Source organism: Papio anubis, chromosome 6 (genome assembly GCF_008728515.1).
Source record: "Papio anubis isolate 15944 chromosome 6, Panubis1.0, whole genome shotgun sequence".
Taxonomy (NCBI): domain Eukaryota; kingdom Metazoa; phylum Chordata; class Mammalia; order Primates; family Cercopithecidae; genus Papio; species Papio anubis.
Window position 1 is genome coordinate 66,949,555 of NC_044981.1, and position 21,134 is coordinate 66,970,688.

Consider the following 21,134-nt stretch of genomic DNA (forward strand, 5'->3'; position numbering starts at 1 on the left):
TACTGTATAGATTTCATTCTATTGTAGATATTATTCTTGTAAATCTCCATCCAAAGCTTATATATCTGGCTCACCTCAAAACTATTTCCATATTTGCAGCTAGAATGATGCTTTCAGAGTGCAAATGTTATTGTATTTTAAAGGTTTCAAAACTCTTCAGAAACTTTTTATTGCTTTAAGAATGGAATTTTTAAAATCCCAATCAAAGCCCTGCATGTTATGCCCCGATTTTAACTCTTCAGCCTCATTATTCATTCTCTATTACCTTACTCTCAGGTATGGTCATACTGGTTTCTCACTTCTTCCTGATATGGTCTGGACCTATTCACACACACTGAATTGACTTCCTGCACTTTCCTCAAAGTGCATTCTTAGATCATTTATCTTTTCTGATTTTTATTACATATTCTGATTTTTCTGTTATATTTTTAAAATTCCCAAATCATTTTATTATCTTGATACTTTCTAGAACTGATTTTCTTCTTTTTAAAAAAATCAGTCTCCTTACAGACTGTGAAAAATTATCAGTGTCAACTACATTGCAAGTCATCATGACAGGGTTTTGGGGGAAAGTTTTCAGTGAGCAATGATTGCATCTCAGACCTCAGTGGCTATGATACTACCACTGTGCAAAGCTAGAACTGATTTTCTTTAATTTTCAAATAGAAAATTGTATTATTCTTAAGTAACATTACCTACTTTACAATATTTATTCTGTCTGATTTCTTCCTTCTTATTTAATTATGTTGTTTAATACTTTCAGAACAATATTCAGTAATAATAGAAAGAGCAGGCATCTCTCCTGATTTTCTAATGTGTATCCAACCATCACACTCTCTCTCTCTCTCACACACACACACACACACACACACACACACACAGAGAGAGAGAGCGAGAAGAGGTAACATGGCAAAGCTGAGACTGCCATCTGTAGAAAGACTTGCTTGCAAGGTTGCCCCTTGGGTGGCATTTGGATCATGGTAGGATTCCTACCATTTCCTGTTAAGAATAGCTTACTATGTCTAAACTGTGCAAACAATATGGTTTATGCTGAACATCTTTCCTTCTGAAGTTTTAGAAAATGCTAGGCAGATAGTGTCTGCGTGACCAGCTCCCAGTAAAAAACTGGGGCACTGAGCTTCTAATGAACATCCCTAGTAGACATTTCACTTGTGTTGTTATAACTCATTGCTAGAGGAATTAGGCTCATTCTGTCTGACTCCACTGGGAGAGGATGCTGGATTTCACCCCGTGCCCTTTTTTCCTTTGCTAGTTCCATTTTCTATCCTTTCACCATAATAAATCATAGCTGTGAGTATATACAACTATTTGCCAAGTCCTGTGAATTCTCCTAGTAAACTATCAAAACTAGAGTGGTCTTGGAGACTCCCAAAACACACAACACCTGCATATATACACATATATAAACACACATGCATATATACATATGTATTATTATGTTAAAGGAGCACTTGCCATTAAAATATTCATTAGATTCTACCAGTGACTTTTTCTCATCTGTTGATATGATATTTTTTCTCCTTTGACTTATTAATATATATTTTATGAATAGATTTCTTATCACCAAGTCATTCTTGTTTCCCGACGCTCTGTCTTGTTGACTTCTGTGACAGTGCTGCACACTGGATTATTTCCCTCCCTCTTTGAAGGCTATTTCCATCCCCTTCCTGCATAAGTTTCTCCTCCTTTCTTTTTGTGTCCTTCAGGTATGTTTGTGCCTTGCCATCGGCTCTTTTTTTTCTCATTTTTTAATTATAAAGATTATAATTAAAAATTTAAATTTATTTCTCAGACTCTTATGCATATTCATTATTTGAAATATGGCCCATACGCATATGACATATCAAACTCAGTCTCCAGGAGTTCTGACCCCTTTCTGCACTTCAGATGCATAGATCGAATTTCCTCCTGGGCATCACCCCTAGATGTCTCATTCTCACTACAAACTCAATGTATTTAAAATTGAACTCATTATCTTTCCCTCACTCACTTCTTTGTTTTCAATCTCAGTTAATTACACTAAGCTATAAAACTGGGCTTTATCCTTGACTCCTTTCCCTCACTCAACCCACACAAATGATCATTCTCCAAGTTCAGTTGATTCTATACATCTTTCAAGTTCATGTAGTTTGTTCCCCCTCTACTTGTACTAGCTCTAGTATGGGTCCCTTCAACTTTGCTGCTATTACTAATAAAGTCTCCCACTGGACTCTCTGACTCCAGGCTGCCCATCAGCCAATACATTACCTACACTGAATTTACAGGTTTTTGTAACACAAATTTGATCAACTCTCTCCCCTGCACAAACTTACCATAATTCTCCATTGCCACTCAGAAGACGAATAGTTTTTACTCTGGCTTACAAAATTTTTCATATCCCCTAACAAATTAAGTTATAACCCCTTAAAAACACACAACTTCAAATAGCCACACTAAACTACTTGCTGGAGAAAAATTAACTGGACATGCTTTTCTGATGTTTCTCCAAGTTTGAGTTGGGATCTCTTTCAGGATGCTCTCCTATCATGTACACATGTGTATTGTAGCACCACGAACATGGATTTAAATTGCCTTTATTCTCTAAGCTAGAAGAGGTGTGAGAGCAAGGACCGTGCGTGCCAATGTTGCCACCTTATGGCGAGTGTTCAGTGCATACGTGTTGAGTGAGTGAATGGTGATACCATAAATGTAGTTTTGATTCCTGCTTTATTTAACATCAACATCAATGTGCCTAGTTCCCACAGGCCTTTCAGAGGGAAACTACTCTTTACTTAACCTAAGCTGAAAGGCAATGACAAACAGCCATATCTGGAAACATGTGGGCATGTGTGTTAGCTTTCCTATTGGCAAAAACGGAATTAATGGGATGGCTTTGGGAGAAAAAGAGACGCTGAGTGGACACATTAGCAGCATCTCTCCCAACTCCTCATGGCTTTTTAAATCCTTGTTAGTTTCACTTCATGTGTATCCTTATGAAAAAATTCCCCCTTACTTGAGATAACTTGAGTGGCTCTTTTCCTTCTAATGAGAAAAAGAGAAAATTAAAACAATAAGTATTTTTCTCATGTCATTTAAAGTTCTATAAAACCCCTTTAAGAACTGAATATATTCAATATGAATTAATGAGTATGTAACACTTTATGGATGTTTATTCAATTTTGTGGGGTGTTTTGTTTTGTTTTGAGAAGGAGTCTCGCTCTGTCGCCCAGGCTGGAGTGCAGTGGCGCAATCTCGGCTCACTGCAAGCTCCACCTCCCGGGTTCACGCCATTCTCCTGCCTCAGCCTCCCGAGTAGCTGGGACTACAGGCGTGCACCACCATGCCCAGCTAATTTTTAGTAGAGACGGGGTTTCACCATGGTCTCGATCTCCTGACCTCGTCGTGATCTGCCCGCCTCAGCCTCCCAAAGTGCTGGGATTACAGGCGTGAGCCACCGCGCCCAGCCTATTTCTTTTTTATTATAAATATCTGTCATATACATTTTTGTATTTTAAAATTTTTGTGTGCATTTAAAACTATTTCTTTAGTGTATAGTCTTAAAAATGGCATTCTGGATGAAATATGACATTTTTGAAAAGGCTATTGGTAAATATGGTCAAATTATCTAAATTGCTTTCCGGAAATTTTCTACTAACTAATCTTCCACTAAAATGGGTTTACTTTTCAAATTTTTATTGCAATTAAAAGAGGTAAATCCTTTGCTAATGGATAGTCATGGGCTGCAAAGTCAAGCTGGCTACTCAAACTCAGTGACAGTTTTTTTTCCCCCTCTCAACCCACTTTCTGCTGCTCTCCCATCTCACATACACAATGTGAGATGAAGGTCAGGTGAGACAAGGGTATTAGACATGACTTACGAAAGCTATAGGCACAGGATAGCTAGCTGACTTCTGGTATGGTAATAACAATATTGGTGTTACTATTTCTATTCCTACTTGCTTTTGGCACAATTGACTGTTCTCCAAATGCTAAAGCTGTTTTCCACTGCCAACATGTTCTTCTAATGATCACTGCAAAAATGCCAGCTGCAGCTATGGAGGGAAGTATTTTTCTGATTTTCCTGACTTTAGAAACAGAAAGAAGAAACAGTACCAAATGAATGTGAATTGGAAGCCAGTTAGGTAGAAGTCTTTCCTTCTCTGGTTCCGTACCTTCTACCCAAAGCTGTCACACTGCACTGCTAGGGATAAAATTCCCCATTTGCCCTCTACCCAGGTTTTTCTACTTAGACTGAGGATTGCATCCTCATTACATTCAGAAATGGGTGGGTCTGATCATTACATTCCTATGAAAATAGGAATAAAGGGCCAACTCTCCTTCTCCTGCACTACGCTGCTCACTAACATCTTTTGAAATTTCTGAAAGGTTTGGAAGGGGAATTGATGCTTCAGACAGTCTTCATTTAGTTTCCTCTGATCTCTGAAAGTGGTACCGATCAGGACCACACTGAGAAAGCACAAATGCTGCTCGGAATTCATAGCCAGAATCAAACTCAACCAGTGACAAGGAAACTACCTCTCTGAGAAGAGTTCTGGGAATGGGAGTGGGCAGGTTAATTGCACTCCACAATCCCCAAGGCCACCTGGCCATAGCATTCATATTTATTTCAGCCGTGGCCCTGTCAGGTTGATTACATAGTTAAAACCAGGATTGTTTTGCATAGGTTTTCTGGAGCACCTCAGCTGCTTAGCTACTCACAAGCGCTAATGACCTGGAATCAGAGTGACAGGAGAGTCTCAGGCCCCATTCCTCCACTGTGAGCTCCTGCCAATGTCTGTTTTTCTTCAAAAGAGCAACTCGAAAATAGGAAGTTTGTCTCAATGTTTGTTTGTTTGTTTTGCTTTTTTTTTGAGACAGAGTCTTGCTCAGTTGCCCAGGCTGAAGTGCAGTGGCATGATCTCACCTCACTGCAAGCTCTGCCTCCCGGGTTCACGCCATTCTCCTGCCTCAGCCTCCCAAGTAGCTGGGACGAGGCCTGGACGAGGCTCCTGCCACGAGGCCTGGGTAATTTTTTTTTTTTTCGTATTTTTAGTAGAGACAGGATTTCACCATGGTAGTCAGGATGTCTCGATTTCCTGACCTCATGATCCACCTGCCTCAGCCTCCCAAAGTGCTGGGATTACAGGCATGAGCCGCTGCACCCAGCCTTAATGTTGTCTTTCATGTACATTTTGTCTTTAATAAAAATGTGTATAATGCTCAAGGGCTTATTCTGTGCTAGAAGCCCTGTGTACATGATCTTCTATTCTTACAACCCTGCTAGATATTTTGGTTTCCATTTTCAAGGTGAGAAAACCAAGGTTCCAAGAGTTTAAGGAATTTCCCAAGGTCACAAAGCTAAAGCTAAAGCTGCTAAAGCCAAGATTTGATTCCAGTCTGCCTGATGACATGAGTTGGGCTTGTCCTCCCTGAAACCACTTCCCACAGTCATCATTCGCAGCTTCCATGAGGGCAGTGGGTATATTTTATCCAGTATTAGTGACTAGTATGATAGAAGGAAGCACAGAGAGCAGTGGTTCAGGCTAAGAACGGCAGCTAAATACATTAGGGTTGGGAAAGAGATATGGTATTTACAATTACCTAGAGATTGTAACATAAAGGACATTCATTATACTTAAAGCTGACTATTAAAACTTCACAGTAAAAATTGAAACTGCTCCACTTTCCCATTGGCCCAGCAGCTCTGACTTCTCTCTTGTTCTCCCAGTCCACACTAGCAAGGATCGAGGGCGCTTCTCAGGCTGTGTAAATCAGATCATGTCACTCCTTCACTTACAAGCCTTCAGTTTCCCATTGCCTTAAAGATTAATTCCAAACTCCATAAAAGAGCAAATTAAGTTCTTTTACTACTCCCCCATTTTTTCTCCAACCCCTCTTATTCCACCCATACTGAATTATCTGAAATTTCTCGAGCAAACTCTCTTTGTCTGTGTCTCGCAGTCATTGTATATGCCATTGTTTTCCGGCAGTAGGGTCTTCACTCACTCAACTCACCCCTCATCCCACTTCTCTCCTCCAAATCTCAGCCATGTCAAAGTCAAATACACTCTGAAGCCCTGCCTACTTATCCTCAGTTCCTCTCATGAAGCCTGGCCATGTGCTCCTTTTCTGTTGCTCTAGCTTTCTATACTGACCATTATCATTGCACCCTATAAGATGGCATTGGGCTACTTGACTTCTGACTAGACTGTGGATGCAGAAACGTGTTTTGCTCAGTAGCACATATTAAGCCCTAATAATAAATACTAAATTTAAGAATAAGGCTACGTTAGGCTTTCTCTGGCAGTTTCTAAATTCTTACCTTCCTTGGTTCAAAGAGGTAAAAGATTTCTGGATTACCACTTTTCCTGAACGATATAACTAATGTAGAATCAGCTCAATTTCAAATATTTACTGAATTTCTACAGCAGGCTTCTCTTGGAGTCCTATTTCTCCGTAGTAAAGAGAAATAGGGTTTATCTAAAATATAGTCCTTATAGAATGGTGTGTCCAGAATTGGTGGGTTCTTCGTCTCGCTGACTTCAAGAATGAAGCCGTGAACCTTATGGTGAGTCTTACAGTTCTTAAAGATGGTGTGTCCACAGTTTGTTCCTTCTGATGTTCAGACGTGTTCAGAGTTTCTTCCTTCTGGTGGGTTCATGATCTCCCTGGCTTCAGGAGTGAAACTGCAGACCTTCACAGTGAGTGTTACAGTTCTTAAGGCGGTGTGCAGCTGGAGTTGTTAGTTCCTCCCATCTAGAGTTGTTCATTCCTCCCAGTGGGTTCCTCCTCTCGCTGGCCTCATGAGGGAAACTGCAGACCTTCATGGTGAGTGTCACAGCTCATAAAGGCAGTGCGGACCCAAAGCGCAAGCAGCAGTAAGATTTATTACAAAGACCAAAAGAACAAAGCTCCCACAGTGCAGAAGGTCACCCAACAATGTTGCTGCTGGCTGGCTCGGAAAGCCTGCTTTTATTCCCTTATCTGGCCCCACCCACATCCTGCTGATTGGTCCATTTTAAAGAGAGCTGATTGGTCCATTTTACAGAGAGCTAATTGGTCCATTTTGACAGGGTGCTGATTGGTGCATTTACAAACCTTGAGCTAGACACATAGCACTGATTGGTGCATTTACAATCCTCTAGCTAGACATAAAAGTTCTCCAAGTCCCCACCAGGTTAGCTGGATACAGAGTGCTGATTGGTGCATCCACAAACCCCAGAGCTAGATACAGAGTGCCCACTGGTACATGTACAATCCTCTAGCTAGACATAAAAGTTCTCCAAGTCCCCAACCGACTCAGGAGCCCAGCTGGTTTTGCCTACTGGATCCCGTGCAGGGGCCATGGACGGAGCTGCTCGCCAGTCCTGCCGCATGCCTGCACTACTCAGCCCTTGGGCAGTCAGTGGGACTGGGCGCCGTGGAGCAGGGGACAGCAACCATCAGGGAAGCTCAGGCTGCGGGGGAGCCCATGTTGGGGGGGATGGGGGGGGTGGGGGGGGGAGGGGGGGTGGGGGCAGGGGGGGCGAGGCAGCTGGGGGAAGGGGCAGGCGCGGGCTCGGGCATGGTGGGCTGCAGGTCCCAAGTGCTGCCCTGCGGGGAGGTGGCTGAGGCCCGAATTATAGCACGACCCGGGTGGGCGGGCAGTGCTGGGGGACCCGCGCATCCTCTGCACCCTCTGCAGCTGCTGGCCCAGGTGCTAAGCCCCTCACTGCCCTGGGCCGGTGGCACTGGGGCTGGCCTGCTTGGAGTGCAGGGCCCGCTGAGCCCGCACCCACCTGGAACTCACCCGAGCCAGCCAGCGCTGCACACAGCCCTGGTTCCCACCTGCGCCTCTCCCTCCACACCTCCTTGCAAGCAGAGGGAGTTGGCTCTGGCCTCGGCCAGCTCAGAGAGGGGCTCCCACAGTGCAATGGTGGGCTGAAGGGTTCCTCAAGCGTGGCCAGAGTGGATGCGGAGGCTGAGGAGGTCCCGAGAGCCAGGGAGGGCTGCTAGCACGTTGTCACCTCGCAATGGGTTACAAGCTACAGTTTTTGAAACAAAAATTTGTTCCAAATAATGTAAACCATATATTGTATGCCAAATTGATGACATGCCGCAGTTGATAACATAAAGACCTGAGTCAGTCTGTACACTGATATTTGCTTTGACACCAAGTGCAATGAGTGGATGATAAGATCCTCTGGAGGAGTTAAATAATGGATGTCAAATATCTGCTTAAAATATATCTTCATGTAAGGCAAACATTTGAAAACAATATGAGTTGATTTGGCTTCAGATATATTATTCTTTATATTTTTGGTCTATGTGAGTGAGAGGAGGAGTTAAGAATAAGATTAGTTTAATAAAAGGTTTGGTTGAGCTTGAAATTAACATGTAAATAATTCAAATGCCTTATTTATGGGCAATACTTGTGTATTCTGTTTAGCTTAAGTAATTTAAAATGTGTAGCTGCACTGTGTTATTTTATACATAAATATCAATTACAAGTGATTGAACCACGGGATGGGACTTAGAAAGTCTAGGTTTTCAGTTCAGACCCTATCACAGGCAATGTGGTCTGCAAATGGATTTTAGTATAGACCCCCAGAGAAAGGATAATGGTAGAGCATATGAGTTTCTTCCACATTGATGGGGATTCTATTCATTCACATCATCCGCAATGTACTTTCCTTAGAAGAGTGCTTTAAGGATCCCTCTTTCAGAATAAAACAGCATAATTCCTTATTGCAGAAAGGAGTGAAGAGTATCATATATGAGTTTTCTTTTCAAAATAATTTTCAATTAACACATTAAATGTATGCATGGATTATTTGTACAAGCATTTCACATTTGAGAGTGAAAAACTAAAAAGAGTAGAGTTGGTCAGTGTGGTCAAAAAGTAAGCAACCTTTACTAGGTTTGAATAACTTGTTTCTAGATGGCTTGCCCTGCATTTCTCAACCTTTTTAAATGATTGTCTCACTGGACTAAAATGATTTTATAGAGCTTAACTTTTTCTGCTTGCACTATGAGCTTCATATTATTTGTTTCCAAAATGTAACAACATATTACTAGTCCAGCACTATGAGCTTCATATTATTTGTTTCTCACCCTTAGCAACGTATTACTGGTCCTGTTTCTGCAAATTGCGTAGTACCCTCACCCTACTACCTTGAAAATCACACGTCAACTTTTACATGCACAGAAGCTAACCCACCACTTAACCAACCACTAGACTTCAAAAGATAAGATTTAGATGAGAAAGTATTTCATGGCATCAGTTTCCTATCCAAAGTTATTATGCAGTTCTAAGGAAGATTCAGAAGATAAAGTATTTCATGGCGTCAGTTTCCTGTACAAAGTTATTATGCAGTTCTAAGGATATTTCCTTTCTGGTCCAAAAGATTTATTAAGGGAGGGGTATTCAATCCTGTAGGAGGTTAACCCTATCCTGTAGGAGGGGTTCCATGAAGTGACGACACCTCGAAAAGGAATTAATGATGTATGAAGTTCACTTCCTTAAAGACCAGGGTGCGAACGTAGGAAGATTAGGAAAACACCCAGTTATACAATTATATTGTCAGCTCTTCCCTTAAACTTCAAGAACTGATGCGGTGTTTCTATAAATGCTTACTTCAAATCTTGTGACCATACCTTCACTTTTAAATATCATAAAAATATCTATTGCTATATTTTTAAAAATAAAATACAAAAAATCTTTATGCCCTGTAAGTTGAATTTAGGTACATGATGAAACTTCATTAAGCGCACCCTAGCTAACAATCGTGACTAAACATTTGAAATTTAAAAGATGAATATTTTAGCCATTTTCCCTCTTGAGAACTTTCAATATGGTAATCTGTTTACTATTTCATTAGGTGAGCAATATAATCAGAGACCCATAGTAGCTGTAGAAATTACTAAGTTTAATGATTCAGGAATCCCCCTGAAGTAAAAATAACAACTAAACTGAATAATCTACATTGATTAGTTTTGCTTGTATCATAACATCTCTTGGGATCATAATATAAAACTTATCACTCCAGTGTTTTCCATTAATTCATTTCTTGTATATTCCAGTACCCAAAAGCAATTCTACAATGCAGTTTACCATTTTATTCTTTTTTTAAAATAAAATTGTTTTTGGCTTTGTTCCTCGGGGACTTTTAGATCTTATAATGAGAAATCATTATGTAAATCTCATAGCAAAATCTAAAGTTGTTTAAAATATGTGGGCTATTTCTCTGATTCTTGAATTATATGATGAAGCACTGTACACATCGTGTGGACTTCTGTCAGTAAATCCCACAATAGCCACTTCATTAGAAATAAAGCTGTTATGCATTGTGAAGAACATGAACATGTTAGGCAAAAATTCTGACCTCATGGAGCTTACAATCTTTGATTTTTAGAAGACAACATATAAAACAATAATTTTTGAATAATATGTGGCAGATTGGTGTGATTAAAATACAAAACATAATTTGTGTACTCAAAAGAATACTGTCATCCAAAGGGTTACTTGGGCAAACTAAGTCCGTTGGAACTGCCACAGCATAACAAATTTGGAATGCTGTCACGTGGATTTGCTTTCAGAGTGAGTTACAAAACCACGATGACCTGTCTCTTATTGACATACTTTTTTTAAAATCTGAAGATACTATTGCCCATTTTCATTGACTTGACTTTTACTGATTTTTCAACTGATTCAAAAAATCACATTTATAATGTCCTCATCCTGAGGATTAAATTAACTTTTATGGCCTTAAAACTTGAACCTTACATTTGTTTTATCTGAGTTCCTTCCTCAGGAAATGACCTTTAGGCCTCTCAAAAAAGTATCAAAAAACTGAAACTCACTAGTTTGCCACATACAGACAATGAGATGCTCAACCGCTTATTCATCATGATTGCTTCCTTGCCCTTCCCTAGTTTCTGTTCTCTTACACATTGTTACATTTCTTCCCTGCTATATAAACTCCTAGTTTTAGTTGGTCAGGGAGATGGATTTGGGAGTGAGCTCCCATCTCCTTGGCTGCATCACCAGATTAAAGCCTTCTTCCTTGGCAATACCTATTGTCTCAGTCACTGGCTTTCTGTGCAGCGAGCAGCAGCACCTAGACTGAACCCCTGGTGTTTCAGCAACACAATAAGGATGTGTGGGAATTATCTTTAAAAATGTATGATATCAAATTTGTATTTCTAATATTGGCATAAAATGTATGTATATATATAACACATATTTGTATGATAGAGTACAATCTTATGGGATTTTAGATGAATGAGATTTGGATAGCAGACAGAAGGGAGAAGGCATTCCTGATAGAGAAAAAAAATTAAAGGAATAGTGGAAGGAATTAAATAATGTTTCTAACCACAGGAAGCAGACCAGTGAACATTTCAAAAGTTGACTGAAAAGTGATTTTGACATATTTCGTAAAGAGGATTAAAAAGAAGGGGGGAAAAAAGATCAAAGATTTCTAGCTTTAGTTATTAGTGCCCATTATAGAATGAGAGGTGTTGACCCTAAAGTAAAGATGGTGATTTTGTGTTTAAAAACATGAAATAACCAATAAACTTTATAATTTAAAGAGATGAACTTTATTATATGTGAATTATATCTCAATATAGGTTTCATTAAAATAATAACAATGAGCTTAGTCATGTAATGCTTTTAAAAACCTTAAAATTAAAATATTTACCTGAAATTATATATTAATATGAAGGCTAGCTCTACCTGAATATACCTAATATGAACTCCCTGGAGTATAGTCCCTTTTCCACATCTAATCTCTACACATTAGAGAAAAGGCATGGGCTATTGAAAACCTTAAATTATACAAAGAACCATTAAATAATACAAAAATCCGTTTATATTTATGAAACATTTGCTACTGATTTTAATTTCTAATATTTTATAGTAAAGTGAAAGCATTATGAAATTGAAATACTTCTTGTTTATATAAGATCTTCAAAGTTTCAAATTAACAGTAAACTAGTTATAAACATCCTGAACAATATAAATATTTTATCTGTTTTTAAAACCAGTAGGAATCTGGTAGGTCAATATGAACTTTTATTCTTTCAAATTTTTATTTAAGAACTTTAAATGTCCCTCTTTGTCAAGGACAGAGTGTTGTAAGTTTACCAATTACGAACAATGAACAGATGTTATAGAAAGTAGTACATTGTTCCAAAATTAGTAGGTAAATAATTCTTGCCTCATGAAAAAGTCTTGTTCTGAAGTGATTCTATTTCTCATGATCATAATCACATTGATAGTTTATAATAACCAAAACAAACCTATTGTGTTGTCCTCGACATGTTTATTGCAGAAGACCTATATGTTTTTATTTTTTGCTATTGTTAATTTGTTTCATTATCTATGATATAAAAATAAGGAGGGGCTATGAGACTGCAATAATTGGGTTTAGTCTATAGTTTGCTTTGTTGCCAGACTTTATATTTGGGATGTCAGTGTGTCCAGAATTGGTGGGTTCTTGGTCTTGCTGACTTGAAGAATGAAGCCGCGGACGCTTGCGATGAGTGTTTCCGTTCTTAAAGATGGTGTGTCTGGAGTTTCTTCCTTCAGATGTTCAGATGTGTCCGCAGTTTCTTCCTTCTGGTGGGTTCATGGTCTTGCTGACTTCAGGAGTGAAGCATAGACCTTCACGGTGAGTATCACAGCTCTTAAAGGTGCTGCATCTGGAGTTGTTCATTCTTCCCAGTGGGTTTGTGTCTTGCTGGCTTTAGGAGTGAAGCTGCAGACCTTCGTGGTGAGTGTTATAGTTCATAAAAGCAGTGTGGACCCAAAGACTGAGCAGCAGCAAGATTTACTTAAAGAGCAAAAGAACAAAGATTCCACAGTGTGGAAGGGGACCCAAGCAGGTTACCAGCTGCTGTCTCAGGCAGCATGCTTTTATTCCCTTATCTGAACCTACCCACATCCTGCTGATTGGTCCATTTTACAGGGAGCTGATTGGTCCATTTTCCAGAGAGATTATTGGTCCATTTTACAGAGAGCTGATTGGTCCATTTTTACAGGGTGCTGATTGGTGTGTTTACAATCCCTGAGCTAGACACAGAGTGCTGATTGGTGTATTCACAATCCTCTAACTAGACGTAAAAGTTCTCCAAGTCCCCATCCGACTCAGGAGCTCAGCTGGCTTTGCCTAGTGGATCCCATGCCAGGGCGTGGGCGGAGCTGCCCATCAGTCCTGTGCCAAGTGCCTGGACTCCTCAGTCCTTGGGTGGTCAATGGGACCAGGCGCCACGGAGCAGGGGGCAGCACTCATCAGGGAGGCTCAGGCCGCATGGGAGCCCACCGCAGGGGTGCTCAGCCATGGTGGGCTGCACATCCTGAACCCTGGGTGGCTGAGGCCTGGTGACAATTTGAGCGTGGTGCAGGCGAGCTGGCAGTGCTGGGGAAACTGGCGCAAACTCCGCAGCTGCTGACCTGGGTGCTAAGTCCCTCACAGCCCGGGGCCGGCAGCACCAGCTGGCCACTCGGAGTGCGGGGCCTGTCGAGCCTGCACCCACCCAGAACTTGCGCTGACCCTTGAGCGCTGCACGCAGCCCCGATTCCCACCTGCACCTCTCCCTCCACACTATTTTAATGTCGTAGGGCGAGGATAAGCCAGTATAGGCTGTATTTGTTCCTTGCTGAGGACCCTGGTCCCTTAGGCTAAGATTAGGCCTAGATATTTGACCTGCCGTAGGCAAAGCTGGGCCGTCGACCTAGACACGTTATACCCTTGATTAGCTAGACAGTTCCAGAGATCTAGAGTAGCCTGCTGGCACAAGGCTTCCAAACTGGTAGCCAAAAGTAAATCATCCACATACTGAAGGACCAGAGTGCCTGGACTTGAGAAGTGGCCTAGATCTTGGGTCAGTGCCTGACCAAACAGATGAAGGCTATCCGTAAACCCTTGGGGCAAGACCGTTCATGTAAGGTGGGATGTGTGGTCTGTGGGATCCTCAAAGGCAAAGAGAAACTGGGAGTCAGAGTGCAGGGGAATACAGAAGAAGGCATCCTCGAGGTCCAGAACCATGAACCATTCTGCTTCCTCTGGCATTTAAGAGAGCAGGGTATAGGGGTTGGGTACAACTGGATATAGAGGAATTACTGCCTCATTGATGAGTCTAAGATCTTGTACTAGTCTCCACTGACCGTTTGGTTTTTGTACTCCTAGAATTGGGGTGTTGCAAGAACTGCTGCATTTCCTTACTAAGTCTTGAGCTTTTAAATGTTTAACGTTATCCCGTAATCCTTTATGAGCTTCAGGCCTTAAGGGATATTGCCTTTGGTAAGGAAAAGTAGTGGAGTTTTTTAGCCTGATTTGAATTGGGCGGGCATTTTTTGCCCTTCCAAATTGTCCTTCCAACGCCCAGCCTTCAGGGTTGATTCCCTCCTCAATTAGGGGACAACAAATGGGTAACTTGTCCCCCATATTCATGAAAATAATAGCTCCAGCTTTGGCTAATATGTCCCTCCCTATTAAGGTTATGGGACTTTCAGGCATAACAAGAGAGGCATGTGAAAAGAGCAAAGTCTCCCAATTACAACCGAGGAGGTGGGAGAAATACCTGGTTACAGGCTGTCCCAGGATTCCTCGGATGGTAACGGACCTTGAGGACAGTAGTCCAGGACAGGAGATTAATACTGAGAAAGCCGCACTAGTGTCCAGGAGGAAGTCAATTTCCTGGCCCTCAATGGTTAAATGTACCCAGGACTCAGTGAGGGCGATGACATGAGCTGGCACTTTCCCCAGGCACCCGTAGTCCTGTTGTTTGATCATCTGGTTGGGGGCTTCTGACCCAGAGAATCTTCATCCTTGACATAGTGGACATGGACAAGAGGGCAGCTTGTTTCTCATTGGATAATCTTTTTTAAAGTGTCCTAGTAAGCCACACTGATAACAAAGCCTACTGGGTGATTGGCCTGCTCCATTTTCTGTCCTTTCTGAACCACCAAGGTTTATTTGTCTGAGGGCCATGACTAAGGCTGTGACCTTTCTCTGATCTCACTTTTCCTTTTGGTCCTGTTCCTCTTGGTCCCTACTATAGAACACCAAGGTTGCCAAGTTTAATAATACCTCCAAATTTTGTTCAGGGCCCAGTGTTTGCTTTTGAAGCTTTCTCCTGATATCTGTGGCTGATTGGGTATTGAACTTGTCTTTTAGAATCAATAGACCCTCGAGTGATTCGGGTGACAGGGGAGTATATTTTCTTAAAGCTTCCTGTAGCCTCTCAAGGAAGGCAGAAGGATTTTCTTCCTTTCACTGAGTTATGGTGGACATCATTGAATTCATGGACTTTTTCCTAATTCTCCTTAGTCCTTCTAGAAAACAGGTTAACAGATGTTTATGACTCCAGTCCCCATTATCTGAGTCAAGGTCCCAGTGGGGATCCATACTGGGGATGGCTTGCTGACCGGTAGGGAATTTGTCCCTTTCTTTGGCTGTCATTCTATCATTTACTTGACTAAGATACCAGGTATCTCCAGACTCTCGGGCTATAGCTAGAGCCGCATTCTTTTCATTAAAGGCCAGGGTTTGATCTAACAATAGCATGCCATCTCTCCAAGCAAGATCGAAGGTTTGCCCTAGACCCTGTAGGACATCTGTGTACCTATCAGCATCATCTGAAAACTTCCCCAGGTCTGCCTTGATCTGCTTTAAATCAGAGAGGGAGAAGGGGACATGTACCCGGGTTGGGCCAAATTCCCCTCCCCCTACAGCTTGAAGGGGACATAACTGATAGCCTGTGGGGTTTTGGGGTCCTTTGGAGATTTCTTTGCTTATTTCTTTCTGGGCAGGGGAGATTAGAGGAGGCTTATCATTAATAGGAAGGGGAGCTATAGGGAGGCTAGGATATGGGGGTAAGCTGAGAGGTCCTCCGGTGGGATGTAAATGGCAAACTTTGCATAGTTGTGTATTCTCTTTCAATGAAAAGAAAGCTTGGACATAAGGTATTTCACTCCATTTGCCTTCCCTCTTACAGTAAAGGTCAAGTTGCAGGATAGTATTATAATTTCTACTTCCCTCAGGTGGCCATTTTTCTCCATCAGAGAGAAAATACTGGAACCAGGCTATAGTGCCTCTTTTTCAGTGTTTTTGGGTCAAATTGGTCCCAATGGCTTAGGATGCATTTCAAGAGTGAGACTGTTGGTGCCTGAGTGTTCCCCATCTGAAAGACAAAACCTCCCGCAGTTTTGGTTTGTTTTGTTTCTCCCCCTGCCCAGGAACCCGCAACAGTCCCTGGACCCTGCTGATTGAAATAGTTGTGCTCACCAACGCAGCAGCAGAAACAACCTCTGCCCAAGACCCCGCAACGGTCCCTGGACCCTGCTGATCAGAATAGTTGCGCTCACTGATGCAGCAGCAGAAACCCTAGTTTTCCTCCCAGACCACAAGGAGGACCGAGGAAGGTCAGATTTAGTGGCCCTTACCAACACATTCTCAAAAACCTGCACTTTTGCCTGTCCTTCTAGACCACAAGGAGGACTGAGAAAAATCGGATTTAGTGGCCCTTACCAACACATTCTCGAAAACCTGTTAGAGTCCTAAGCATTCTCCTGTTTGTATTGGGACCTTACCTGTGTCCTATAAAGATGTTATGCCTGCAAAATGAAGTGGAGGGCCACACCCTGAGGGAGGGAAGGCATCTCCAGAGTTGGAAGAGTGATGCTTTTTTTCCTCACTTATATGAATAGGAAGGATACAATTTCTGAGGTTCCCCATATCCTAGCTTCAGGAATAGCTTTTGTTAGGTCTGCTTATCTGAGGAGGGATCCTAAAATTCCAAATTGTACCCCCTACAATGGGGCTTTGGGCAAAAGTTATGTCTTTCTGATTGGTGAGCTCAGGTGCCTAAAGAAGGTAACAGAGTCCTGTAGTTTATACTAGAAATCATTCTTATAGGAGAAAGTAGAAAAGCACCAGAGACAGGGAGTGGTTTTTAGAAGCGGGGCTGGCCTCAGAGAAGAGAGGCGAGAGGAAGTTTGTCTGACAGGCATTAGGATCCAGGAGGCAAGGGTCAGGATAGACAGGATAGATGGGCGAGTCTCGCTTGGGCGACATGCCTTTGAGAGTTCCGCTCATGACTGCAGGGTCAACCAACTTGTTGTTGGGACCCTGGAACTCAATGGCTTTCCCCTCTGTTGACCCTCGACTCAGACCAGAAGTACAGGAAAAGTGGAAGCTGGTTCCAGGCAAACCAACACTCCCAACTCCGAAGAGTCGGGGGTTGTTAGAGACCCCTTTCCGAGAAAGCCTGACACCCATGTCTTTAGTCCAGCGGCCACGCTAGTTGCTTTTAACTGGCCGACAGGTGCCAGTATTTAACCCCCAAATTCTAGGGAAAAATAGGACAGAATAGCTAGCAAAATGGGTCCAGTGATACTCACCACTTGGTGATAGGTGAAAGTCTTACCACATGACAATAGGCGAAAGTCTCACTGCCTGGTGATAGGTAAAAGTCCCTTCATGGTTGCCAAAATGTGTCTGAAATTGGTGGGTTCTTGGTCTCGCTGACTTCAAGAATGAAGCTGTAGACCCTCGTGGTATTACAGTTCTTAAAGATGGTGTATCCAGAGTTTGTTCCTTCAGATGTTCAGATGTGTCTAATTTTTTCCTTCTGGTGGGCTCATGGTCTTGCTGACTTCAGGAGTGAAGCTGCAGACCTTCACGGTGAGTGTTACAGCTCTTAAAAGTGGCTCGTCCAGAGTTGTTCATTCTTCCCGGTGGGTTCGTGGTCTTGCTGGCTTCAGGAGTGAAGCTGCAGACCTTCATGGTGAGTGTTACAGCTCATAAAGGTAGTGTGGACCCAAAGAGTGAGCAGCAGCAAGATTTATTGTAAAGAGCAAAAGAACAAAGCTTCCACAGTGTGGCTTGGGCAGCCTGCTTTTATTCCCTTATCTGATCCCACTCACATCCTGCTGACTGGTCCATTTTACAGAGAGCTGATTGGTCCATTTTACAGAGAGCTGATTGGTCCGTTTTGACAGTGCTGATTGGTGCATTTACAATCCCTGAGCTAGACACAGAATGCTGATTGGTGTATTCACAATCTACTAGCTAGAGGTAAAAGTGCTCCAAGTCCCCACTAGATGAAGTAGATACAGAGTGCTGATTGGTGCATATACAATCCTGTGATTAGATATAAAAGTTTTCCAAGTCCCCATCCGACTCAGGAGCCCAGCTGGCTTCACCTACTGGATCCCATGCCAGGGCCATAGGCAGAGCTGCCCATCAGTCCTGTGCCACGCGCCTGCACTCCTCAGCCCTTGGGTGGTCGATGGGAGTGGGTGCCGTGGAGCAGGGGATGGCACCCGTCGGGGAGGCTTGGGCTGTGCAGGAGCCCACCACTGGGGGGCTCGGGTATGGCAGGCTGCAGGCCCCAAGCCCTGCATCATGGGGAAGCGGCTGAGGCCTGGCGAGAATTCGAGCATGGTTCCGGCGGGCTGGCAGTGCTGGGGGACCTGGTGCAACCTCTGCAGCTGCTGGCCTGGGTGCTAAGCCCCTCATTGTCTGGGGCTGGCGTTGCCAGCCAGCAGCTCTGAGTGGGGGGCCCGCCGAGCCTGCGCCCACCCAGAACTTGCGCTGGCCCATGAGTGCAGCCTGAAGCCCTGGTTCTCGCCTACGCCTCTCCGTCCACACCTCCCTGCAAGCAAAGGGCAGCCCTGGCCACCGCCAACTCAGAGAGGGGCTCCCACAGTGCAGTGGTGGGCTGAAGGGCTCCTCAAGTGCCGCCAGAGTGGACACCAAGGCCGAGGAGGCACCGAGAGCAAGCCCTGCTAGCACATTGTCACCTCTCATTAGGGGAGACAATTTTTTGTTGCCTAGTCTTTACTGCCGCCATCTTTATTGGCCTAGTCAGTAACTAGTCTGGTATTTTGTGTATTCATCTTAGTGTTGAAGTCCTCCTTGGACATGAAGATCTGCTCTAAATTGAAGACAATTTGATAGGGAATTCTCATACTTTATTTAACTCTTACGAAGTTGTTCTGAGAGGGTGGATATTTTTGAGACGTGGTTTTTTTGTTCCATCACTTCCAATGGTAGATTCTACCTTCCAATGGGCTAGTCTACTTGTTAAGATACTGACTTCTGATACAATATGGATGAACCTCATAAACATATCCTATATTGTATTAACTAGGGTTCTCCAGAAAAACAACAAAAAGTAGAATACATATGAACAGATAGTTTTGAGAGGATTTATTAGGTGAGGTGGCTCACATGATATTGGAGGCAGAGAAGTCCCATAACGTGCCATTTGCAAGCTGAAGAACCAAAGAAGATGGTAGGGTGGTTGAGTCCACTTTTCAAGTCATGAGAACCAGAAGAGCTGATGGTGTAATTCTCAGTTTGAGACCAAAAGCCTGAAAAAGTGCTGGTGGGGAATGGTAGTGGCTACTGCAAGTCCCAGGGTCAGAAGTCTAGAGAACCTGAAGTTCTGATGTCCATGTGATATAGTTTGGCTGTGTCGCCATGCAAATCTCATCTTGAATTGTAACTCCCATAATTCCCACATGTCATGGGAGGAACCCAGTGGGAAGTAATTGAATCATGAAGACTGGTCTTTCCTGTGCTGTTCTCATGATAGTGCATAAGTCTCACAAGATCTGATGGTTTTAAAAATGGGAGTTTCCCTGCATAAGCTCTCTCTCTTTGCCTGTCTCCATCCACATAAGATGTGACTTGCTCCTTCTTGCCTTCTGCTATGATTGTGAGCCCTCCCCAGCCATGTGGAACTGTAAGTCCATTATACCTCTTTCTTTTGTAAATTGCCCAGTCTTGGGTATGTCTTTATCAGCAGGGTGAAACTGGACTAATACACTATGGTCAGGAGAAGATGCATGACTCAACCCTCAGCCTATTCAGTGAGGGTGAATCATTTTACTCAATCCATTTATTTATTCTTCTGGAAACACTCTCACAGATGTACACAGAAATGATGTTTGCCAGCCATCTGGGTATCCCTTAATTTACTCAAGATGACACCTAAACCTAACCATCACATAAGTGAAAGAATCTTGTCACACAGACCACATGGTATATGATTTTGACACTTAATAGTCACATCTATAGGAACAGAAAGTAGACTGGTGCTTGCTTAGGGCTGTGACAATGGGGACATAGGAAAGGGTGATGGCTAAATGATAAGGGATTTATTGGTGAGGTGACAAAAATGATTTAAAATTGTGATGATAGTTGCATATATCTGTGAATATACTAAAAAACAAAATTGCATATTTTAAATGGGTGAATTGTATGGTATGTGAGTTATATCTCAATAAAGACGTTTACAATTAAGCCAAATGAGAACAAGGAGACATGAAAAAAAAAAAAAAAGATTGATCTCTGTAGGAACCAAGTCTGAATTTGCCACATTACTGCATGGGATTCCTAGTTATCCCCGGAACCACTGTTTTCCCTTCTCTATACCCCTACACACAAACACACACCCCTTGAGCTAGCTGCCTGCATTGGTTTCTCTGTTTTGCCTTATTTTGCTTGATTCCAGTTTCCTTCCTTTCATTCAGGTTCACTGCTCCTAGGGTCCCTGTACCTCCAGTGGTTGTGTCCTGTGCATATGTCTTTGCAATGTCTGCACTCTTCCCACTGCCCATGTGAATTATCTAAGATGTGGCACAATGTCTAGTCAAGTTTAAGGCTGTAGTAACTATTTTACTTCATGATAGAAGTAATATTTTAGTTGGGCCTTGATGGGCTTATTCTGCCCATAGATATGGAGAAGGGTCTATACTCCAGGCAGCAAAAGTCACAATAAGGAAAGGCATGCTGTATTTTTTTTCAAACCAAGAACCTTGTTAAAGCAAAGTATAGATGAGATGGATACTAGAAGAGGAGGCACAGCCACAAGTATGAGAGGTCTGACATCTTATGCTGAGAAGAGTCGGGAGGTGGTTAACCTTAGACAGTGGAGAATTCCTGAGTATCTGATAACTGAGTCAAATACAGGAGAAATGTTTGCCTGTGTATTATCACAGTGCCTCTTCATGGCATCAAATTCTATTCTGTATTTGCACCATATGGTCACACAAAACTAATCTTTCCTTGAAATGATCATTTTATGTTTTAAAACCATCATTAATTTAATTTTTATTCAACTCTAATGGTTATCAT

The 21,134-nt window shown here is 42.5% G+C and overlaps 1 non-coding gene across 1 annotated transcript; it reads right to left on the reverse strand.

Annotated features, from left to right (window-relative positions):
• Positions 1–499: 499 nt before the first annotated feature.
• On the reverse strand, positions 500–637 carry LOC116275467. Its single transcript, XR_004184600.1, has one exon. It is a non-coding gene; the product is annotated as a U4 spliceosomal RNA (small nuclear RNA).
• Between the last annotated feature and the right edge of the window lie 20,497 nt (positions 638–21,134).